The 26,310-nt window shown below is 42.4% G+C and overlaps 1 long non-coding RNA gene across 1 annotated transcript in view; it reads right to left on the reverse strand.

Moving 5' to 3' along the window:
• LOC141990187 (uncharacterized) overlaps positions 1–26,310 on the reverse strand; it is a 63,742-nt gene that overhangs the window by 9,385 nt on the left and 28,047 nt on the right. Inside the window, exons 2-3 of the long non-coding RNA XR_012640103.1 lie at positions 12,973–13,016; positions 6,921–6,982 (exon numbers count right to left, since the gene is read on the reverse strand). This is a non-coding gene — a long non-coding RNA (uncharacterized LOC141990187). The remainder of the gene's footprint in view (positions 1–6,920; positions 6,983–12,972; positions 13,017–26,310) is intronic.

Here is a 26,310-nt window from a genome sequence, read left to right on the forward strand (position 1 = left end):
AGAACTGGATAAACTGGAGGATAGGTCCACCAATGGCTATTAGCCAAGATGGTTTAGGGTCACCATGTTTGGGGTGACCCTAAACCTCTAACTACCAAAAGCTAGGAGTGGAAGACAGGAATGGATCACTCCATAATTGCCCTATTCTGCACGTTTCCCTGAAGCTCTGGTATGGGCCATTGTTGAAGATAGGATACTAGGCAAGATGGACCATGGTCTGACACAGTATGGCAGCTCTTATGTTCCCTGTGTGACCTTGCGTGAGTCAATTATTCCCTGTGAGCCTCAATTTGTCACCCATAGAATGGAGACAACATTACTTTCCTTCTCCTACCTTTTGCTCTGTTAGTTCGTAAATCTTAAGGTTTGGGACTAGAGCTATGCATTTTTTGGGGGGGCGGGGGGAGATGAACAAATTTGTTATGAATGACAATGAACAACCATTGGGAAAGAATGAGAATGATGATATCCCACAGCCTACAGGCATTAATGTTGGCACAGTGAGGCCAGAGCTGGGTAGAAGTGGTACCACTGTGCCCTCTACTCCTGGGGTGGCCTCCAGGTAGTCCCCCCCACCCCCCGAAGCTGCTTTAGAAATGAGCTGCCCTGGGGAATAAGCTTCATGTGCCCTGTCCCCATACACCCTGACCTGGACATCGAGAGACTGCAAGCCAAACAATCCATTGTTCACCCAGTTCCACCCAGGTATTGCCTCTCGCTATGTGATTGTACAATGGGACCCCGATCTCAGCTGGGGACTCTAGCTGCTATCATAATACATAGGGGCATTATTATTTGTAACAGACACTGTACTGGGCATGTAATGATCTTAGCTACACAGGTGTGTATCTGGAGTAACTTAATTGACGTCAGTGTCTGATCAGAATGCGGAGCGAGGGACTTCCCCTTCCCGCTGCGGCCGGGGGCGAGGCGCCCTAACCCCGTCTAAGTGGCGCAGCTCCAAGAGCGCAACTGCCCTGAAAAAAAAGGTGGCCAGAACGCCGCCCCTGGAAATGTGCCACCCCAAGCACATGCTTGCTTTGCTGGTGCCCAGAGCCGGTCCTGGCTGGCAAGGAGGCACTTGAAGCCAGGCCCTTGACACAAACTGAACAATGGATATCCTTTTCGCTTGAAGCTGGCAGCCTTTCTGAAAGAGGCTTCCAACAGCACATTAACAAAGCATTATGGGTGCATTCAGAGTAAACTGGAATTTTTAATCAACGATGGTCCAGCAACTTCATGTTTTGAAGAATCTGTCAATAAATTGAAAATCCGGCCATGAAGCTATAGCCACAATGGTAGAGGCAATGATCAGGCGTTGAATAAAATCAGTCTGTTGGCTGTCAGAATTTTTGAGGATAGGAGAGGGAAAATTGCCACAGATGTACTGGGCATGTGTTTGAGTGAGTCATGTACTCTTGATGACATTTTTTTTCAGCTATAAATGGTGTCTTCAAATGATACGCAGCTTTTCCATGTGAGGTTGTATCATTAAGTACTGACAATACATCTGTTAACACTGAGTCTAGGAACTATAGTTTTACAAAATTATAAAGAGCTATGGTATATAAAGCCATATATGTTCTTGACTGACACCATAGTACCTTTCACATTCTCAACAAAGCTATTAAGAAAAAACCACGTCACTTTTAGTAAGCCATTAGTATTCAATGTAGGAGACATGATGGATTTATTCTGCTGCATTAAATGCCATGAGACAAGAAAGAAGCAACTTAAATAATTTTGTAATGTATTTAGTTGTGTGAGACAATTACACCTATGGGTCTATGCAGCAGGAAATCATTAAAACACTACAATGCTGTAAAGTTAATTTAATTTCAAATGAAGATGCCTCTGGTCACTGGAGAAGGCCCCAAGACAGGTTCTCAGATGCTACAAATGAAGAGTACCAATTTATTTTCAACTACTCTTCTCACATTGCTTCAGTCCAACCAGACTTTACTTGAAATTTTCCCACAAGCCCTTGACAATTTGAACAGCAGATTGTGACAGCCCTACCCATGTTAGATAGCACTATACTCAGTGGTGAGCTGGAGCCGGTTCGCACCGGTTCGCTAGAACCGGTTGTTAAATTTAGAAGCCATTTTAGAACCAGTTGTTCCACGAGGGACAACTGGTTCTAAAAGGGCTTCTAAATTTAACTGGCCAAAAGTGGTGCCTTAGGCACCGACTCCATGGGTGCATGGGTGCTCCAGCCCTGGAGCACCCAAGAGGAAAACATCTCTGCCTAACAATCACAAAAGTTTGCTCACTGAATGTCAGGTTTGATATCTTTACTCTGTTTTAGTAACAACTTACTCAGCAAATAGTCCCAATGACTTTAATAGGACCACTCAAAGAAGACCACTAGGGACTTCACTATTCCTATTGATTTTATGAGAAGAGTGCTCAGATACTACCATGGTGGGCGGCAATATAAAACTTCAAGATTGATTGATAGAACAGAGTACTTGTGGAGTATAGTCAGTGATGAGCTGCCAAAATCTTAACAATGGGTTCCCTCCTCACCCCACGAGGGGGTCGTTGCCCACCCCGACCCCCGGGACTCCTGCCCCATCCAACCTCCCCGTGTTCCTTGACACCCCCCCCCCCCGCAGAACCCCTGCCCCATCCGCCCCCTCCCCTGTCCCCTGACTGCCCCCAGAACCGGGCAGGAGGGTCTCTTGGGCCACCATAGTGGGTGCCCACTCCACCCCTAAGAGCCAGAGGGACCTGCCGGGGGGCAAGGTGGGGAGTCCCGGAGGTGCTTACCTGGGGCAGCTCACAGAAAGCATCTGGCAGGTCCCTCTGGCTCCTGGGGTGGGGGAGCGTAGCTAGGGGGGAGCAGGGGGAGCGGCTGCTCCCCCACTGATCACATCAAAAGTGGTGCCTTAGACGCCGACTCCCTGGGTGCTCCGGGGCTGGAGCACCCACGGGAAAAATTTGGTGGGTGCAGAGCACCCACCTGCAGCTCCCTGCCCCACCCCTGGCCCCAGCTCACCTCAGCTCCGCCTCCGCCTCCTCCCTTGAACGCGCAGCCTCACTCTGCTTCTCTGCCCCCCTCCCCCCACCAGGCTTCCCGCGAATCAGCTGTTCGCGTGGGAAGCTGGGGCGGGCTGAGAAGCAGGCTGTGGCCTCCCGCTCAGGCCCAGGGAGGCGGAGGTGAGCTGGGGCGGGGGGGCACGAGGAGGGCTGCCCGCGCTGCAGAAAGTAACCCGGGGGGGGGGGGTACGCAAGGGAACTGCTCCCTGCCCCAGCTCACCTCTGCCACCCTCGGACTGAGTGTGAAGCCACCACCTGCTTCTCAGCCCTCCCAGGCTTCCCGCCGAACAGCTGATTCGCGGGAAGCGGGGGGGGGAGTGCGGAGAAGCAGAGCGGGGCGGCGCGTTCAGGGGCAGAGGCGGAGCAGAGGTGAGGTGAGCTGGGGCCAGGCGCGGGGTGGGGAGCTGCCGGTGGGTGCTCTGCACCCACCAAATTTTTCCCGTGGGTGCTCCAGCCCCGGAGCACCCAGGGAGTCGGCGTCTAAGGCACCACTTTTGATGTGATCAGTGGGGGAGCAGCCGCTCCCCCTGCTCCCCCCTAGCTACGCTCCCCCACCCCAGGAGCCAGAGGGACCTGCCAGATGCTTTCTGTGAGCTGCCCCAGGTAAGCACCTCCGGGACTCCCCACCTTGCCCCCCGGCAGGTCCCTCTGGCTCTTAGGGGTGGAGTGGGCACCCTCTATGGTGGCCCAAGAGACCCTCCTGCCCGGTTCTGGGGGCAGTCAGGGGACAGGGGAGGGGGTGGATGGGGCAGGGGTTCTGCGGGGGGGGGGGGTGTCAAGGAACACGGGGAGGTTGGATGGGGCAGGAGTCCCGGGGGTCGGGGTGGGCAACGACCCCCTCGTGGGGTGAGGAGGGAACCCATTGTTAAGATTTTGGCAGCTCATCACTGACTATACTCCACAAGTACTCTGTTCTATCAATCAATCTTGAAGTTTTATATTGCCGCCCACCATGGTAGTATCTGAGCACTCTTCTCATAAAATCAATAGGAATAGTGAAGTCCCTAGTGGTCTTCTTTGAGTGGTCCTATTAAAGTCATTGGGACTATTTGCTGAGTAAGTTGTTACTAAAACAGAGTAAAGATATCAAACCTGACATTCAGTGAGCAAACTTTTGTGATTGTTAGGCAGAGATGTGGTTATTACTGAAACAGATTAGGTTTCTCAGCATGACTTATCAAGAAATGCCTACCATAATAAAGGGAGACTATATATTTATATTTCATAATTTCATAGAGTTTTAAGGCCAAAAGGGACCATTAAATCATCTAGTCTGACCTCTTGCATATCACAGGCTATTCATTTCCACCCAGATACCCTAAAGCCCAAATACTTTAATTAAACCAAAGTGTTTCAGTCCTCAGAAGACTAAACTGTGTGCCACAGGTAGAGAACAGGAGAGATCAAAGTGTCACCATTGCCCAAGGCAAGGAACTGATTAATGTAGGTTTTTTAATTTATTTATTTGCACAACTCTAGCAGGGAGCACAACTCCCCATTTCCACAGGGGTGACAAGCCGTCTTTCCCTACACTTGGCTTACTCTTCCACATTTTCTCCTGTTCTCCTTAACAGTCCCATTCCTGTCCTGAAGCAAAGTCACCTCAACACCATCTCTGCCTAACCCCTGTGTGCTCCAAACAAGCCTGTATTCCCACCTTCTCAAAGTATAGCACTCTGGTTCAAATTCCTTTTTTGGACAATACTACTCCCCTTTCCTTAATTTAATTTTTTGTCTGGTATGAACAAGTTATGGGATGTAGTGTCAAAAATCTTCTGCCTCCTTCTCCATTGTCCTCAAAGTAAAAGCCTTTTCTTCAAGACAAGTAAATCATTTGTATTCTGGAGCAAATGTATTCGAATTTGCTTGAAAACCTACTTTTAGCTACCATCACATTTTGAAAAATGCCATCATCAATATATACTGAGAGAGAATTTGGCAACACTTTCTCAACTTCAGTATAGTACCTTCTCAAAAAGGTACACAGACATCTGCTGCTTCATATGCAGAGAGAATGATATTCTATAGGATGAGTTTAAGGACTATTTTAAATTTCACATTAGTATTGAAAATAAATCCAGAGATGAAATTCAGAACAAGAACAATGGAAAGCACTTATTTCCATGAATTATCAAGAAGATCACTCATTTCTACCGTCTTCTAGCATTTCCTATAATGCCTGGGAAACGAGGATATTTAGAGGAAAAGCATGGCTCTTTTGCTCCTAACCTAGGTTTCTTATACTTTTTGTTATTATTTTCCTTGGTGTCAATCTTCTTTGGAGAGAATCAAAAATAAGAGAGAATAAACAGACTCAGACTGTAGTTAACCTCTTCTCAGGAAGAACAAAGCAATGGGATGCAGATTACAACTACTAAAATATCACAATCAGCATTTTTCATTGACCTTTCCGTGTGTATAAGATGTTTGCTTGTGGTTAATTATTAGCTTTTTATATTATATATATAAATACTGCAAGCTTCATGTCCTCATGAAGGGACAATGCCACATAAAACATCAGTTCATCTCCTACCCCACCACCCCCAGTAATCTCTTTCTGAAAGAAAAACATGCCATTCAAGTTCTTCAATTATCAGTTCTACTTGCTTTGTACACACTTTCTACCTATCAGCATCTGAATACCTGACACAGCACCTGTGATAAAATGGGGTGATGACAGAACATGGCTTGAGACAACAAAACATTATGCAAATACTGTGAAGAATTCTACATGCTATGCTTTTTGAAACAGAACGATCAGCAGCAAAAAGAGCTAGGCAGAGAACACAATGTCCAAGGTTGTCTGAGAGTTTAGGATATCTTTACTTAAGTAAAACCGCAGAAAGCAAGTAGTTGATTGTTGACCTTTGGCAGACATTTTTATCCTGACATCCCTATCAAGTAGATACTGTATCCAGATAAGTTCAGTAGTTAAAAGGGGACATGACTAACTACATCTATGGAGTGATATCCTGGCTTCGCTGAAGTCAACGGTAAAACTTCCATTGACTCCAAGAGGGCCAAGCTTACACCTAGGGAACCCAGAATGGCCTTGTGGGTATTCAGGTTGATAGTCCCATTGATTTTTTTTCCTGTCCAAATATCAACACAAATAATAGGTTTGGTTCACCATTGCATTATTTCAGTTTTACACAGGAAATCCAAGGAATGGTTTAGCTGGAGCTACTCCACATTAAATAAGTCTCATTGCATCTGCAATAAATGAATAATTTTAAAGTAAGATACTTTATCACTTTTCCTCTCTTTCTATAGTTCTATCTATAGTAGACCAAATCAGACCACAGCAGGTAGAACTGGAACAAATGCAGGGCTAAGAGGCCTAAATCATCTCACTTCATTGAAACTGTGCCTTCTTACTGCAGGACTGAATATGGTCCCGTGTGTGTATCTTGTATTTTTATCTTCTTCTTCCCCACTATGAACTTCACTGAACAATCAGCTCAATGTTGTTTCATAATGCAAAATACTTCATACTTCGAGCTCTTGCCCTGATAATCCAATCAGGGTACAGAAACAACACCAGGTGACTTACGTGATCCATCAAAACTAACAAAGATGGCTCAAATTTTGAATATCAAATATCAAATGCTTGCATTGAAGCTTGGATAATTAATCCATAGATGGGGGTGCGGGAGGGAAAATCACAAAAACATTGTGATCAGGTTGCGGAAACTCCACCAGCAGAAAAGAGGGTAAATTCACTGAGTACATTATTTGCTGTTAATTATTTGCCAAGCTCTATTAGTATTTAAGTATTAAATAGTCTGGCTATTGTCTTATGATAAACCTGGAATGCTTCAGATTTTTTGCCTTTCTAATTTGGCTAAAACTTGGTTTAAAGGAAATAGAATTCATACCAGTATTTAGAAGAGTCCCACAGAAGCATGCTTAAGAATCTCATGCTCACTTCCCACTTTGCCTGCAAAAGAAGAGAAAAAGGCAATGAACTTCAACGCATAGTTGCATAAAACTCTGATTTATTAAATTACTTTTGCTAAGGGAATAGTTTAAAGAAAAGAGGTCAGAGGCACTACACAACTGACGAAATCTTTGAACACATATTGATACATTTTTATTACATTTTCAAATCCTCATCTGTGAATAGTTTCTAATAACACAATAACTGGAGTAAATATAATTTGCTGTTCTTAATCATGGTAGATATTCTTTCCCTCCAAAGATCATCACTGAAGACCTATTTACATCCAATATACAATGCAAATGTACAGTAGATTGAATTTTATACACTGTTCTCTTTTCCACTTTCATTTCTTAGAGCATTTCATGTCTGTATTTGACACTATCTGTACTAACACATTTTAGTCACATGGAATCCCAAACAAACTTCCCTGACAATATAAATTGTTACTGCAAAATAGTATAATGATGTGTTAGACCTCTAACCCCCAAAAAACCTTCACTGCCTTATTCATTACTTAAAGAAAAAGAAAAAGCCAAGTTAACTGTCAGGAGTTTTTTCTCAGAGCTGTAGAATTTCACAAGGAATTCAATCTACAGGGAAAATAGAGGATAGTTGGTCGCCAAGACAGGCCTGCCAGGAGAAAGTCTTTCTGCTGCTTCTGTTCAACACAGCTTGAGGCAAAGCAGGTTGTGTAGGCCTTGACCCAGCAAGGTCATCATCACTTTGTGAGGAATTCTGAGGTCTGACATCTGCTGCCTGGCTTTGAGTAAAAACCAAGCCCTGTTAGCCAAAACAGAGGCCTGCGTAAAATAACCCCTCAGCAAGGATCCTAGACTTCAGTGAAAAGGTTAAATGGCCCTCTTTTTGTCTCGGTGTCCAGGCTTTTTAGTCCTTCCTCATCAGGTAGTACAGACTTCAGAACAAATCCATTCCCAGGACACAGAAAAAGCCCATCTTCTTTTCACTCCATGCCAATACTCCTTCACCTCATGTGAGACCTTCATTTAAGTTCTGGGCACTTTGCTATACAAATACAAAGAGAAGCACATATACACTAGCTTAAAGATGGACAAGCTTTTATTCTAAAAATGTGTTTGAAAGGGTTCCTTTTCTATATACAGTTTTTAGGAAGAAAAAGTATTATGCTTGAATAAAGCAGGTGATGTACAAATACAGTTTAAAAATCATCAGAACCCCACACTAGAACTGTGCTTGGAGCAGTGAACTGGGGGGAGGGGGTTAGGTGAGCCAGGGAAAGATGGTTTTTAATCATCTTTGCACTCCCTCTGCCTGATTTTGAATTACACTGAAGCCATTTTACACCACTCTGGAAGCATAAAGGGACCTTAAAGAGGGCATGAATGGCCCCCTGAGAATATCCCCTTTACAAGAAGTCTTCTGGTTAGTGCAGAATTGGTACAAGGACTCTGAACTGGCATCAGCATATAGGACAGAACCAGGGTGCTATGACTATTCTTGGCTTCCCAGGGCCCAATCGGGGCAAGGAAATGCAGAGTGCATGTTAAAGCAGCCCTGATACTGATGTAATTTACACTAATGACTGGGCAAGCCCTGCACAATCCCAGAATACAGGGCGTGCAAACGTGTCTCAATGTTATTTTGGCCCCTACCACTCCATCCTCGCCCCAAGGATGAGAACAGAGTAATCAAGGACCAAAATGGTCACATCTGTGGAGGAGATGGCAAAAAATGTTTTACAACCGAGTGCAAAAAGCTCAGGCTGGGTCTCCTCGTTAAAATATTTTGCCTTCTCTATATACGCCCCCAATTGCTACCCTCCCAACCATCACCATCCGCTGCAATAAGCCCCTTCCTGCATCCTCCATTAGCGCCTACAGGTGAGTAAGTCTGCACCCTCCATCCACTCCCACCCGCCCCCCTCAGCCACGCCAGCAGAATACAAGGAAAGAGGAAAGGAGGTAGGGCCACGTTACTGTTGCACTAAGTGGCAGTCCTATCACCAGTTTAGCCCCTCTCCCTTTTCTGGTGCTTGGAGCCCAATCCCCTACCACCTAGTCTGTGAAGCTAGACTGGGGCATCCACTCCACCTTTCCACAGACCTACCCGCAAAACTATTGAAGATCCATTGACCAGCTGACCAATTATTTTGCAGGCAGACCACCCCGCCACCAATTATGCTTCTGCTGCGGAGCATTTTTTGATTAAAAAATGAGAATATATATCAAATTAACATGGCACACGTTATACAGAATACAAGCTGCATAACTAATAGGTCTAATAATGTAACTGTAAATGGGGAATATCATTGAGCTAGTGTGTTTCTAGTGGGGTCCCCCAAAGATCGGTATTTAACATTTTTATCAACGACCTGGAAGAAAACATAAAACCATCAGTGATAAAGTTTAGCATCCGAGAGTGCTAAAAGAGTTGGCGGATGTGATTGCAGAGCCATTGGCCATTATCTTTGAAAAATCATGGCGATCCGGGGAAGTTCCAGACGACTGAAAAAAGGCTAATGTAGTGCCCATCTTTAAAAAAGGGAAGAAGGAGGATCCTGGGAATTACAGGCCAGTCAGCCTCACCTCAGTCCCGGGAAAAATCATGGAGCAGGTCCTCAAGGAATCAATTCTGAAGCACTTAGAGGAGAGGAAAGTGATCAGGAACAGTCAGCATGGATTCACCAAGGGCAAGTCATGCCTGACTAATCTAATTGCCTTCTATGACGAGATAACTGGCTCTGTGGATGAGGGGAAAGCGGTGGACGTGTTGTTCCTTGACTTTAGCAAAGCTTTTGACACGGTCTCCCACAGTATTCTTGCCAGCAAGTTAAAGAAGTATGGGCTGGATGAATGGACGATAAGGTGGATAGAAAGTTGGCTAGATTGTCGGGCTCAACGGGTAGTGATCAATGGCTCCATGTCTAGTTGGCAGCCGGTATCAAGTGGAGTGCCCCAAGGGTCGCTCCTCGGTCCAGTTTTGTTCAATATCTTCATTAATGATCTGGAGGATGGTGTGGATTGCACCCTCAGCAAGTTTACAGTTGACACTAAACTGGGAGGAGAGGTAGATATGCTGGAGGGTAGGGATAGGATACAGAGGGACCTAGACAAATTAGAGGATTGGGCCAAAAGAAATCTGATGAGGTTCAACAAGGACAAGTGCAGAGTCCTGCACTTAGGATGGAAGAACCCCATGCACCGCTATAGACTAGGGACCGAATGGCTCGGCAGCAGTTCTGCAGAAAAGGACCTAGGGGTTACAGTGGACAAGAAGCTGGATATGATCAACAGTGTGCCCTTGTTGCCAAGAAGGCCAATGGCATTTTAGGATGTATACGTAGGGGCATTGCCAGCGGATCGAGGGATGTGATTGTTCCCCTCTATTCGACATTGGTGAGGCCTCACCTGGAGTACTGTGTCCAGTTTTGGGCCCCACACTACAAGAAGGATGTGGAAAAACTGGAAAGAGTCCAGCAGGGGGCAACAAAAATGATTAGGGGACTGGAACACATGACTTATGAGGAGCGGCTGAGGGAACTGGGATTGTTTAGTCTGCAGAAGAGAAGAATGAGGGGGGATTTGATATCTGCTTTCAACTACCTGAAAGGGGGTTCCAAAGAGGATGGATCTAGATTGTTCTTGTGGTAGCTGATGACAGAACAAGGAGTAATGGTCTCAAGTTGCAGTGGGGGAGATTTAGGTTGGATATTAGGAAAAACTTTTTCACTAGGAGGGTGGTGAAACACTGGAATGCGTTACCTAGGGAGGTGGTGGAATCTCCTTCCTTAGATATTTTTAAGGTCAGGCTGGGATGATTTAGTTGACAAAGCCCTGGCTGGGATGATTTAGTTGGGGATTGGTCCTGCTTTGAGCAGGGGGTTGGACTAGATGACCTCCTGAGGTCCCTTCTAACCCTGATATTCTTTGATTCTATGAAAGTTTGCAGATGACACAAAAATTGGGGGTGTGGTAAATAATGAAGAGGACACGTCACTGATTTAGAACACTCTGGATTGCTTGGTAAACCGGGCACAAGCAAACTATGTGTTTTAATATGCCTAAATGTGATTATATACATTTAGGAAAAAAAAACATGGGCCATACTTCCAGAATGGGGGGCTGTATCCTGGGAAGCAGTGATTCTGAAAAAGATTTGGGGGTTGTGATGGATAATCAGCTGAACGTGAATTCCCAGTGCAATGCTGTGGCCAAAAGGGCAAATGAGATCCTTACATATACAAACAGAAACATTTCAAATAGGAGTAGAGAGATCATTTTACCTCTATATCTTGCACAAGTGCAATCACTGATGGAAAACTGTCCACTTCTGGTATTCACAGTTCAAGAAGGATGTTTATAAATTGGAGAAGGTTCAGAGAAGAGCCACAAGAATGATTAAAGGATTAAAAAGCCTGCCTTATGGTGATAGACTGAGGGAGCTCAATCTATTTAGTTTAACAAAAAGAATGTAAAGGGGTGACTTGATTACAATCTATAAGTACCTACACAGGGAACAAATATTTGATAATGTGGTCTTCAATCTAGCAGTGAAAAGTGTAGCATACTTCAATGTCGGAAACTGAAATTAGACAAATTCTGACTGGAAATAAGGTGTAGCTTTTTAACAGTGAGAGTAATTAACCATTGCAACAATCTACAAAAAGTTATGGTGACTTCTTCATCACTGGCCATATTTAAACCAAGATGAGATTTTTTTCCTAAAAGTTATGCTCTTAAGAATTTTACAGGGAAATTCTATGGCCTGTGTTACACCAGAAATCAAACTAGATGACCACAATGGTCCCTTCTGGCTGTGGAATCTATGAGGAGCTGCCTGGTAAGACAGTGACCTAGAGTACCTTCGGTGAACTACAGCAGTTGGGATGCATAATGGGTCAACAGGTAGTGGGCTGGAGGCTGAGGATTGGGATGGAAGGATTGATCGATTTCAGAAGCAAAAGTGCAGAGTAGAAGAATCTGGGGTGGAGGGAAGGAAAGTATGGAATTCAGTGACACTGGTGGAGGCAAACCCTTTCCCCTGCAAAGTTTTTGCACTAGCTCAAAGTTCCATATGCCACACAGCTCGGGAGTGGGGGAGAGCACATGGCCCGATCACTTTTAAGCAGTGGTCCTTTACTAAAGCAGCATGGCTGCTGCCAGAGAGGTCTAGAGTGTTGCTCTGTCTGTGCAGTTTGCAATGTCGCTGAAATTTGACTTGGCCAGTCCTCTGTACATACTGAGGGGCTGAGCTCTACCTCCCTTACAATATTTCAAGCACTGAGTCTACCATGTGCACTTAAACCCTCACCATGCATCAGTTGCTTCCTATTTACTCTCAGATTTTATTAACACAGAATATTCTTTTTGAATCATTAGTATCAAAGTAGTAAAAGCTGGCAAGGACCTCAGCTACCCTGCTTTTCAAGAACAGGACTTGGCTTAGAACTGCAAAATCTTTCACAATATTATTCTTGCACTGTAAGAAAAGGCTCCAATGTAGTCAGGCAAACAAGTAAAAATCTATTCACCTGGTTCACTTTCAGGAAACCTTGCCAATCCAAATGGCAACTCATTCTGTCAACGTATTAGCCATGCTGGCGACACAGGCCATGAAACAGTTCTTAAACTGCCATGACTTGATGTCACAAAACTTATGTCCAGGGGGGAAATGCAGTCGTATTGCTGGATGCAGCTGAATTCCAAACCAAAGCAAATGTGTTCCAGCTGTCTTTCTTGGCCTATCAAGGAGCTGCAGACCCTTAAGGTATCGTATCTGAGCCTGTGCCCCTTCTCCCAAGGTACAATCACTAATCTCTTTCTTTTTTTTTTTCCCAAGGATGCAACCTACTTACCTAGCACATAAAATGCAGAAACTCGTATTATCACAGTTCAGCTTTAGAGATTTACATTAGAATCAGAGAACCTTATTTTAGCACAATATATATGGTGAGCAATACAGTGAGAGAAGACTGGGTTTATTCCCCAGATAAGTCATTTATTTCTTACCTCAAAGAAAAATCCAATATCCTGAGATCAGATGCATATTGAAGCTTTGGTGAAAGAAAAAAAAACTGACTTAGGCTGGATTAACGTGTTCAAATTGGACATTCACCATCTGCATTCTCTGCAGAGCTGACTTTGTACATATTGCATACAGTATACACATGCATGAGCCTGGCTTTAACAGTTTTCTCCAGGAGGCTATGGAACCATGAAATTATTTACCTAGCAAATAATCTATGAAAGCCTCATGTTTCTTTTTGTGTCAATGTTTTATTGTCTTATTGTTTAATGCATTTGTCAACTATGAATTTTAGAGATTCAGGCAATAAAATGGATGGATGCAGGAAGGCGGTATGCAGACAAACTCTTCTCACTAAAGTGGGAATTCATATTTTAAAGAGTTCAAACCTGAGAATAGAGAGTTCAGGAGACTGATAGGAATTACGGAGCCTTTTGCTTTTAGGTTACTGGTGTGTTTCTGGTCCCTGATCAGTGATAACTAAAAATCACCACCATCTTTTTTTGGGCGGAAAGTTTGTTAAATAGAGTGAGTCAAAACAACTATGCAACTAAAAAAAATTTTCCAAAAAGTTTTGGTTTTCCACAGAAAAAATTCAGTTTTCATCAAAAATATGAAAACCAAAACTGTTTTGGCTGAACAAAAACATTTCTAGCCAAAAGCCAACATTTTTCCAATGACAAGTTCCCATGTGGGTGAACAAAAAATTTCTCACTATTGTAATATTAAATGTTCTGTCAAGTCTCAGTCTAGTTTCTGAGAAATCATTACTGCAATTTTTATTCCTGTTGACAACCTGAGTAGAGAGGCCATGGATTGAACTAGATTGGAAATTGAATTAATCTTTCGTTTCTAGAGACGATCAGTCTCTTAAGGACCAAACTGATGCTTGTTGGAGGGTTTTCCCTTGACGCCCCCCTCCCCTGGTTCTTGTCATGCAGACAGAAAGCAGAAGACTAGAAGTCCGAAGTGCAGGCAAAGTGATGTTTCTTGGGATTAGTTCCAAGCAAGCATATCCATAGCTCCACACACCAGCAGAGTCTGATTCCCAGGCTTCCGTTCCCAGCTCTGATGCCACAGACCATTTACCACATGGTCCCCCTACCCAACTATGATGCCGCAGAGCCTTGCCTGTGTCCCTGTTCCCCATTCCCACCTCCTCTTTCTTAGTGGACCCAATATATCTGCAGTACACACCCCTTGTCCCACCCCTTACAACTTATAGTCATGTTCCATTTTGGAGAGTTGTGAGTCTGGGGTCTTCATCCCACCTCTTTGTATCCCATGGGAGAGGTAAGAGGAGAGGTTTTGCTCTGGCCAAGGCCAGGCTTTTCTTTGGCTTTTAGTGTTTCTTATGCCTCTTGCCCCACTTCCCCTTGCCGCTCCTAACTGGTTGCTTGACCTTGGCTTAAGAGAAAAGCCAAGCAGCCTTTCAGTGTATGCTCATATAATACACTCCCACCATGTCCCGTAACACTTTAACTGTTCTTATCTGTTCCTATTATACTAACAAACCCATCTGGCCAGGCAGAAACAACACACATACAGTGTCTTTGTCCTTTGTTCACACACATTAGTATAAGATATAAAAGTATCAAAAAGTCAAACCCAAAATTCTATCCCAGGCTAACAAACAGGCCTATATACGAACAATGCTCACTGGTGTAAAGCAAAGAGCGGGCGGGGAGGTAAAGGTGTGTGTGAGAGAAAACACACCTCTTAGTTTGCTCTCAAGACACTAGAATCTCTGAGCTATGAACACCTCAGGAAGAGATTGTTTGTAATTCTGAAATGTTCGTAACGCTGAACAAAACTTTCTGGTTGTTCTTTCAAAAGTTTACAACTGAACATTGACTTACTACAGCTTTGAAACTTTACTATGCAGAAGAAAATGCTGCTTTTAACCATCTTAATTTAAATGAAATAAGCACAGAAACAATCTCCTTGTCAAATCTTTTTTGCAAAAATTTTCCCTTTATTGTTTTAGGAGTTTACATTTAACACAGTACTGTAGAGTATTTACTGCTTTTCTTTTTGTTGTTCTGCATAAAGAAAGTTCCAAATGAGGTGTGTACCTGATGGATCAGTTTGTAACTCTGGTGTTCATAACTCTGAGGTTCTATTGTACTTCTTTCTGTGCTGGGATATTGAGAGCTGAAGCAGTTGTAGTTAAAGCTCATATTCAGGGCCAGGGCTTAGGAAATGCTGGTTCTGCTAGACTTCCTGTATAATGTTAGATAAGTCACTTTAGCCTCTCTGTGCTTCTGTTCCCCATATGTAACCGGGGGAAGGAGGAGAGGCCAGAATAATGCCCGCCTCCCTCACATGGATATTCTGAGGATAAATACATTAAAGACTGTGAGGTGCTCAGATGCCATGGTAATGCTGCAAAATGGGGATACTAATACCTTTCTCCCAAGTTTGCAAGTAGTTTGTGGCAAGGCCTCTCTCACATTTTAAGTGTATTTGTGTCCAGCACAATAAGGCTCTGGTCACAGCTGAGGGCTCGAGGGGATACTGTAATGCAAATTATAACAACAGGCCCCCTGCAGAGCTCTGCTTATCACCTGAGCGGCTGTGGCACAGCAGCCATAGGCAAGTTGCACCTCTGTAAAGAACAAAGAATGATGGATCATATATGGCTTTGGGGGAGTGGAGGGAGTGGTATAGAGATGCTCAACTCTTCTTAGATCAGCCCTGGGTAGAGGTTAATTTATGGCCTGATTTCCCCAGGTCCTAGGCACCTGCATCTCCCATATTTCAGTTTGGGTCAGTCAAAACATTTCATTTCAATAATTTTGAAATGTTTCATTTAGATTGACCCTTTTTTTACTATAATTTGTTTAATTTTTAAAGTAAAAGCTGTTTTGAACAGGAAAACTGGAATTTTTCATTTTGACAATTTCAAAATTTTGTTTTTCAAATGTTTTGAGCCAAAAGTGTTTGTCAAAAATGACCTTTTCCTGTGAACAGTTTTGATTTTGATGAATCTGCATGTTCTGACAAAAATGTAGGGTGAAAAAGTTCCCAACCAGTTCTAATAAGAACCATCCCAACCCACCAAACTCCAACCAGATCTGCAGATCTGAACGAAACTTCTTCCTGCACCCCAATTCAAGTTTTGAAAAAACTTTGGCCAACTGAATTTCCTTTCCAAACCTCCTCTGTGCCTTCTGATTCTGGCAGGGGTCATGGAAAATATTGTCAACATTTTACAGTGCTTCCAACATGTCCACAACCAGGAAATATCAGAAAGTTAGCAAAAGACCATTCCTCTGAAATTTTTCAACCCTAGTTTGAGGGGATGCAGTAGTCTTTATTATTATTAATGATTTCTATTACAAAGGAGCCTCTGGGCCCAGGTGAGATTGGGGCCCCATTGTGCTAGGCACTATCTGTGCATACACACGGTGATACGGCCCTGCCCTATAGAACGTAAAGTCTAAACAGACAAGACAAAAAGAAAATGCTATTATCCCCATTTTACAGATGGGGAACTGAAGCACAGAGTGTGCCTTGCCTAATCATACAGGATATCTATGGCTAAGCTAAGTACTGAGTTCCAGCCTAGTGCCTTAACCAACCTTCCTCTGTTAGTCTTTGACTAAGCATCCAAACCAAAACAAAGCTGCAAAACTTGAGATTAACCTATTGCCCCAGCTTCGGGAGGCGGGAGATGATTTTTGCGGGGAAAGGAGGTTGTAACAATCTTTTGCAAAATGAAGGAAACTGTGTTGGGGTAAGCAGGGGTTCAGTGCATAGTAAACACAACCATCAGGTGTAGAGCTGGTCCAGAATTTTTCAACAAATCATTCTTTTCATTGAAAAATGCCAATTTGTCCAAACCAAAGCTGTTTGCAAAGCATGGTCAGACCTGACAAATTTCCCAATTAGAAAAAGTCGAGAACAATGTTTCAGTAGTGAAACATTTCTAGCTAACTAGACGTTTAAAAATGCCAGAAAAGATTGAAAAGAAGAAAAGATTGAAATTGAAACGAAGTGTTTCAAAATTAACAATACAAATATTTTGATTGACCTGAAATGGTCAAAAAATGGGTTTTGGTTTGTGAATATTTTTGGCTTTTCGGCCTGATTTGAGACAGGAAAAATATTGAGAAACTTTCAAAAGTATTCACAGGACAGGAAAACTGTTTCCCACCTAGCTCTAGCCAGGAGAGAGAGTTAACCAAGAGTTCGTTTACCCAGAGGTCAGGTACTGAAGTTGCACTGTAAAATAAAGTACAAAAGTTAAGACTCAAATTCTTGACTTTAACCATCAAAAAAATATTTCTAACACATCAGCCAACCAAGTGCTGGCCTTGGGGAGCACTCCGGAATCAAATGGTTGCATGGGGCACCACGGGCACAGAGAGGTGTAAACTCTCCCATCTCTAACCCCACAGGGGACAGCAGGAACTGTTCTCGCTCAGGAAAGCAGCAGCAGCTCTCAGGCCACCTAGCTTTAGTAGGACATGACCTTAAAGGACTTTTCTTTTCTGGTCTTGAAAAAAAGCTTTGGATGCAGGGGATGGAAAAGAGGAGATGCATGCTGGAATCCAAGCTGCAGGTGTTTCACTGAGGCCACTGTCTTGCTGTATCAATGCTAGTTACAGTCAGACCCCTGTGCTCAGTGCTTTAATTTATAAATAATTATCCTGGATGGGGAGAGAGAGCAAAGTATTTCAGCACATACGGCATGCCAAATCCCCTACTGTTTGGAGACCCCTACAATACATAAGTACAACAGGGCTCTGAATATCCTGGCTTTTGTCAGTTTAAGCTAGTCCCTTACATTTATTTTAATTGAGTTGTTTTGTATTTAATTATGCATCTATTCTGTAATACACTTACAATAAATACTTTTAGTTATTGTTCCTAACAATCTCTTTCTTTCCAATATTGACTGCTCTAATTTACTTTTATGCAAACAGCCTAGTCAAATTTAATAAAATGTCTTAGTAGCATGTTTAATGACATCATTCCCCTTAGGGACAGTTGGGAAAATGACCTTCCATTTTATAAAAGAAGAGGATTAATTTTTATTGTCTGCCCCAGTTAATGCGTGTTTAGACATAAAGGACCGATCAATATGACGGAGAGTATAGTGATTTTACTCACAGTAGTTTCTAAAAGGACATTTCTTACTAATCCATTTTTATAAATCACTTTAAAGGCCTTATTGATCTTTAATTGGGAGTTACACCTAATCACGCTAGTGCAGTGTCTGACTAGCATGAGACACTGTTAACCCTTTCCACACAACTTTTTAAATGCAAATCCTGAATGGACATTTGGTTCTATTTTCCCCTTCCATACACACACACACGCAGTAACAGTCTTTACCCTTAATGCTTTAAAACTCCAACCCAGATCCTACACCACATGTAACATATTAGGCAGAGAGTTACATTCAAGAATAATAATGAGATTGGTGTGACGCATGCATATCAGAAGGAGATCAGCTGCCATCACAGAGTAGGCCCCATCTCTTAGGACTTTAAAAGCAGAATGGACAAACTATTAAGACATGCCATGTGGGGAGAGCACTCCTACAGTAACAGGAAAGAAGACTAGAAGACTGAATTCTTTTTCCTCGCTAGTTTCTATGAATCTCTGATAATCAGAGTGGTGACATGACTCTTAATAAGAACAAGAGAGAAGAAATGTATTAAAATGGTTGGTTGGCTTGTATGAACATGTTCAGCCTTACTAAAAAGGTGACATGAACTTTAGAAACTTGGGAGTTGATACTTGAAAATTTTGTGCCATCTGTACATTCCTTAGAACTTGAAAAGTTAGGCCAACTGATTACAGTCCTACAAGCTGTCACTCCATCAATACAATTCAGCATTGTTCTTTTCTACAGTGGCCTTGTCATTCAGGAATAATTGTACTAAAATCAATTAAGTTAAAGGTCCTTGATCCTGGTTGGAGCCTTTGGTTGATACATTAATATAAACATTAAACAATAATAATTAATAATAGACAAATGTAAAGCTGATTAAAGTTAGAGGCAAAATAGAATTTTGAATATTAATTCCAATACCCATCACTTGCAAAATACTGTAGCAACGCCTTTAGTCTCTCATCACTTGTGTATGTATCCCTGAATGTCCAAGAAACTCTGTGTGCATAGAAATAAGGGAAATTCTCTTTAGTGTATTGCTTAGAGTGTCTAATGTTTTGTGAATTTTTTTTAAAAGAACCCTAGAAGTTAGAGACGAGACAGCAATGGATTGGAACCTATTTTATAATGACTTCTTTCATTACAAAACATCATCATAAAATGTTAAACTTCCTTGGTTACAGTACTCATACAGATCACCTTATAATGGTCAAATTACTTTAGGAAATATTTAAGAAAATGTGCTCCTGGCATGGAAAACCTCAGTCAAATCAAACCCACAACTACAGTATTTTGTTATATTTACATTGTTATCACGTCAGTGATATGAAATATGACCCTTTCTTAGGGCAATCAAACATAAACTTGGGAGAAAGGTTTAATAAGAAAATAATTAAGAGGTAAATTACTGTGGTTTGATGTTTGGTTGCATGTGTGTGTTCTCCCTGTATGCTGTCCCAGCTCTGTGCAGACAATTGGCACAACAGATGTCCAGCAAACTGCCCAATGACCACAAGATCTGTTAAGGTATGAAGGCACCCAGCCAGGTTTATTGTTGATGAAGTACGGTAACAGCACCTCGCAGACTCTACGAGGATACTAAGACATGTAATCCCGTGACCATCACAGCTTAGTCAGTGGCATGACTTTCCACTGCCCCCCAGGGTGGCCAAAGATACTCCCACTGAGATACCTCTTTATACCCTGATATAAACAAGTTACGTACTGTCATCCTGATCTTATCTTTTAGGAAGGGTCAGTGTGTTTCTGTTATCCTTGGGGAATGTTTTTGTACCATCCTTTATATAGGGATGTTCTGGTACCACTTGATATTGGGGTGTGTTTGCGTGAGAACTCTGTACTTCACACTTCATAGGAAAGTGTATTTCTGCAATACCAGCCCTGTTCTTGCCAGATTCTGTGAGCAGGTTCTGCCTCATACTAGACCTCTGATACAAGGGCTTATGTCTCAGGCTCTCTTCCTACTACAATTACTAAAGTTCTATGGAAAAAAGGAACCCATATTTAATCTACTCGGTTCCTCTAAGTCCCCACAAAGTACACTTGTACAGAATCTTCTATTCATTTTAGAAGCACTACATCAGGAGAAAGATTAACAGACCATACCTACCTAAGGCTTTTTTTAGTAATGGAACCAACCTAATACTACAGGGTACTTTCAACATGTTCTTTCAAAAAGCTGCCAAAAGGGTAAACGGAAAAATCATGGCAAAAACCAATATTGGTAAAGATGGTTCTGATATTTCCAATGACTCATTGAGCAAACAATCCTGTAGCATGTACTCTGATCCCATTTCAGGTGAACACAGCCATATGCCAATAAAATCTACATAATGTAGTATGCAGATAAACGTGTGTAAAGGGAATATCTTCATCACACTTCCATAACACATCAGTTATTTCTCTGGTTTCTCTACTGCATTGTAATCAGGGTTGGAAGGACTGGGCAGTTTCAGCCTTTGATTGCTACTGGAGATATGTTTCTTTATTCTGCATTCTTTGCCATTTGGACTTATGCAGTCTTGCTCCGCCCTTCTGTGCCAGCAAATGAAGACAAGTTGCTGCTTCCTCTTCCTCTAGATATATTTGGGGGATACTCAGCAGAAGTAGCTAACCAGGCATCTAAGTGCAAAATGGCTAATATGAAACAGGTTCTCACATGTGCAAAAGAAATTCCCAATGATCGTTTCTCATTTTCACTTCGGTGTGTGTTTGTTTGTTTGTTTGTTTAGAAGCAGATGGGGCATAACAAGACTGAGACGGCTCAGAGAGAGGTGTGAACTAACAGAAATATATTTCATTCCGCAGTGCAGCCTCAAGTCCAGCTGTTCTCCAAAACTAAATGAGGGCCGGACTACCTTTGCAAAGGTAAAAACGAGAATGGGAGAGACCTGCCACCAGTCCAAGAAGCTTCCCTGGAGCTACAGTACGATAAGGGGTACAGGTGATGTTTGGTGGTGACTGAAGAGAGTGGAATATTTGGTTCTGGATAGACGTCACTTGCTAAAAAGTTGATATGCAAGGGTGAAACATTTCTGGATGTGTTCAATGAATTAAATGGGAGCTCTAGAAAAGGTTGGCTGGTTCTGGAATAGAAAAAGATATGGCCTGTTTGCAGTTGTATTTGTAAAATCCACTCCAGTCCAGAGGACAAGCTCAAGACTTATACAACACTTCAGTCCTACTTTAGCTCTCAAAGGTTTTTAGCTGGATGCAAGTGGTGAATATCCCTTCTACTGACCGTCTGGAAACAGATGAATTTCACCCTGAGGACACAAGCAGTTTGAAGATCAGGCCAGTTCTAGCTAGTTTCATGTTGTTGAAGAGTTTTGGGGATGGACTCCAAAAAACACAGAATGCTCAAAGGCTGCCCAACAGGGTGGGAAGTTAATAACTCTGTAAGATGGAAGAGTATGGCAGGTGACTGGTTCAGCAGATAACATACCACAAAACCAGGAGATTTGCTCTTTTTTTGTGATGGCACTAAAGAAAGTTCACCTGTGTGGAGAGCACAACCAATGAGCTGACACTTAAATAGTGTAATCAATAGCAGCCCCTCAGGATAGAAGAGGTAGGCTTTGCCTTCCCTGTTTTGAATAAGTTACAATCTTTACGTACTGAGAACAGAATCTCTTTTGTCATTTTTGCCTACGGTGCAAGCACGACTCACTGGCCAAAGTGCTCCTCATGGTGGGCACAGTGTAACAGGCCCTCCTCCTCTGGCACTGCTCCAGCCCTGTGGTGGTCTGCCTCTTCTATGACTTGGCCCTCCAGCCAGGTCAGGTTAAAACTCACCACTTCCCAAGCATCAATGTCCCATACAAACAGTGTCCATCAACAGAGCCCATCCTGGGTTCCTTTTCAGTCCCAGTCTTCTCACAATGTAGCAAGCTCCCAGGCTTCCCATGCCACGCCCCCCTCCTGACCCCCATCCCCCACCCCCACCCCTCAGCACCCTGCAACAGAACAAAGAAAACCCCAAACAAACCAACCCCAGCTAAAGCCACCTCTACCTGTCTGGGCGGGACCAGGTTCTCCCCAATCCCTGTTCCTGTTGCAGAACACTGACCCCCTGGAGCCTTGCCCCTTTCTCAGGGGGTCAGTGTTTCCCAGCAAAGCTACCTCCTCTGCAATGGCTTTCCTGTTTTCCCATTCCCAGAGTAAGGGAGATCTAGCCCTCTCCTTCCTGGGTCTCTCTCCTAGACCTCCCCTATAGCTTTCACTTCCTTCCTTTATAAAGAAGACCCAGCTCTTTGTTCACCTGTGTGGGGTTTACATCCCATCACACCTGTCCAGCCTCACTCCATACAATGGGAAAAGCACCAAGAAACCTTGCTGCAAAGGGAGGACAGATACTGTTGCTTCTGCAGCAAACAGAGCTTCTGAGTTGGTTGAGAAGAAATATGTCCAAGAGGAAGGCATGGAATGGAAATGCTCATTGTTGCCATCTGCTTGTACAAAACAGCCTCATCTGAGTGTTCACACTTCTCTGGAGAATGATGTCGAAATCCAATTGTTTAATAGCTTCCCAACTTTCTGTATTACTTAAATATAGTCACTTACCCGTCTTTACTATTAATTATTATTATTGCTCTTGGGGTTGTAGTTTGGTTATTACCATGTTGACTAGTGAGAGGTCTACAGGTGTTTTTTTTTCCTGTCCTAGGCATTGAATTGTAAATAACTAAAAAGTAACATGAGGATACAGGAAAGCATCCTGGTCATTGAGGGTCAGTGTAACTATATAATACGATGGTGAAATATCATCTACAGAGTAAACATTAAATAATGGAATCTAGAGGACTAAATCCATTTCACAGCACCTTGATTGTGAAGCAACATATACTAATGCCCAGGGCTATCTTTCCCTTTGCCAGGGGTATCGTTTCTGTTTAAGTTACTTATGAAATAGTTAATCTTTTAAACCCCTGTAAAAGTGATATTGTCAAAATGACAGATGGATGCCATGTTCTTGTTTATTTAGCTTTCGTTTTATGTTACCTCAGGTTATTGGTCTCATAAGCCCTGTGGAAATCAACCAAGTGTTTTTTTTTCAAATGTCCTATATGCATCTGCTTTATACCTCAATAGGAACAACCATCAGCTCTGACTATCAGAGAACCTGGTTAGTGATGGTTTATAAACCAAGGGAAAAGGTAACATCCAGAGCTGAAGCTTCAGTTCTGACAGTGGGAAAAAATTAAAGCATAACCAAGGGGTTAGAGAGGAAGGACAGACAGACAGAGAGAAAATGAGAGGGAGAGAGAGGGAGAGTACCTGTGTGCATATATGTATAGAAAGGATTTCATGCTGATGAACGAACATAATAATGAGCAGTATTTTGATCATTGATTGTCATTCTGTGGGATACAGAAAGTGTAGTTATGTCATTAGGTGGCAATCTATAATTAATTCATTCAAGTATCTGTGAAGGACACAACTGAACCAAGGACAGAGACAGCTATTCCACCCACATGTTCAAATAAAAAAAACACAAAAAGTTATCGCTGTTTTTTATGACAAGTCAGAAACTTCAGTGAAGATTGCTGGTGTGTAGCTAGTATTCCATTGCTGGCTAGGCCCAGACTGGACATTAGCCCTCATTAAAAGATCTGCTGGGTAAAGCTTTATTTCATTACATGAAATATTTAGTATATTACTAAAGGGAGCGAGAATGGTGACAGGGTAGTAAAAATACCTTTGCAGAGTGAAATCTTTCTTACTGGGAGAGTCATAAGTTGAAACCATTTTAGTGCTCTTCGCTTACCTCCTTGGGGAAGGCACTCAAAAGAAAGGAACAGAGTTAGATGGCAACATTCATAGTACTTTACACTTGCAATGTTGTGTAGATCCCCAGGATTATTTTATTCACTTTGTCGAAATGTATAATGTGGACCATGGATAGGAGATGGAAAGAAGCCTGTAGCTTGGTAACTTTGAGCATCTAGAAATATACACATCACTGACATGATGAAGCATTCATCTCTCTTCCCAACCGCCCTACCCTGCTTCTTTTTAAATCTTTGAGGATTTTAGGGGTGATATTAACTAACTGCATTCCCAATTTCTGTTGAAGGAGTTTGCTCTTTTAACCAGTAGGAGAAGGGAAGTGAAAGTGAAAAAATTAGGGCCATATATTTTAGAAACATTCACTGCAGTCTTGGGTACCCAAGACACCTTATATCTAGTTTTCTGCATCTCCAACTCAAGTTAATAAGACAACAGGACTCATAATAGACTTGTAAAGAGCTGCCGTGTCACTAAAGGACTCCAATAAATAATTTCAACCTGGGCCAGATTCTCCATTCAGTTAGAGCAGTTTAGGCCAAGCTGTAGAAAGCTTCCCCAGTACCAGCAGTTCCAATCAATGAAGGAATTCTCTTTATAGAGAAATCCTCAGGTGACAGAGTGTGTATGGTAACACCCATTGTTTCATGTTCTCTGTGTATATAAATCTCCCCACTGTATTTTCCACCAAATGCATCCGATGAAGTGAGCTGTAGCTCACGAAAGCTTATGCTCAAATAAATTTGTTAGTCTCTAAGGTGCCACAAGTCCTCCTTTTCTTTTTTTAGAGGCACTATAGCAGGTTGTAAACCAATCTCTCCTACCCTGTGTTTTAAGGGGAGTATCCAGGGAAAAGGAGGCATGACTGGACTGTCCCTGAATCACTCACAATCCCAGCTGCCAGAATGGCCCACTGGGGCTATGAGCAGCCAGTATTGTTTAGAGCAGCCTGAAGGCTTATCTAATATGTGCCAGGAGAAGTGTTGAACCAGCAGAGAATCAGGGTTTGCAGAGGTGGGCTAAAAACAGCTTTGCCCTTCTCCAGTCTTCTCCTGAATGCAGCACAACTAGACCAGAGAATCTGTCCCACTATTTCTAAGATCATAAAGTATCAAAATCAAAAGACTGCTTCTGAAGCAACCCTGTAGTTATTTTGCAATTTAAACATCCTCATCGATCAAAGACAATGTTTCAAATGCTGCTCAAACTTACACTGATGTAAATTGGAATTATCCATTGATTTCAACAAAATTACTTCAGATCCACACCAGTGTTACTGAAAGCAAAATTTGGCCCCATTTATTACTCTTACAGGATCACTGACCTATGGGATTGCCAAAATGTAAATAAGAACAGAATTTAGCTCAAGCTATGCAATTAAGGATACTAATTCCTGTAGGGCATCTCTTGATTTTAGGGCAGTTCATTCCAAGTGACTCTCACTATTCTGGTACCATGCAATATGTGGTGAACAAGAAGAGAGAGAAAATACATGAAAGAAAGAAAGAAAGAAGGAAAGAAAGAAAGAAAAAGAAAAGCTCACAACAAAGATCTCTAATATTACCAGTTAAAAATCAATTTGACTGTAAACTTTAATTCATCTACTAAATGTCAAGCACTGTTGGATACACCAGCAGTTTCCTTACCTCTCATGTTATTAATACATGCTTAGCTACAGTGGAAATTAGAAGGTCTGTAATAATACCCTTCCAAAAACACTTCAGATGAAAATTTCGGGTTGAAATTTACTGAGAATTCTATTACTGTAGTAACAAGTTATATAAAAGGCAAATGTTAGGATAGAAGCCTTTCATTTAGATCAGCTTATTTCTGACATTATATGGGAGCTAGATTTTTTAGGAGTGTTAGAGTCATTTAATTTGACCTGTATGCAATCCACAGCTAAAGAACACATTACCCGGGGGTTTCCTTTATTTTAAAACCATTTAATTTCCTTAATACCCAGAATCTTTGTATGGCACTTGCCATAAGCTTTGTCACATCAGTGCTTTGTCAAGCATAAGCCAAACAGTACTATGGGCATAGCTTCCTCTGAGATACATACTTGTAACCCTGCATAGCTTAGTTTTTCTGAAAACATAATTGAAAGTCATTTAAATTATACTACATTCACCACATTCTCCTGTCCAAAAATGGCATTGTAAGCTCTGCAGGCACAAAGCCAGGGATCAATGGGTGTGGGTGTGGGGGCACGTGTGTAGAGCATGGAAAATGGGTAGGGACAGAGGAAAAGGTATGGCTGGAGTGTCATTTGTCTCTGTTTCTAAACTCTTTTCCTCACACAAAACATTTTTCAAAGTAACAGCCGTGTTAGTCTGTATTCGCAAAAAGAAAAGGAGTACATGTGGCACCTTAGTCTCTATTAAAT

This window comes from Natator depressus, chromosome 6 (genome assembly GCF_965152275.1).
Source record: "Natator depressus isolate rNatDep1 chromosome 6, rNatDep2.hap1, whole genome shotgun sequence".
In the NCBI taxonomy this organism is placed as follows: domain Eukaryota; kingdom Metazoa; phylum Chordata; order Testudines; family Cheloniidae; genus Natator; species Natator depressus.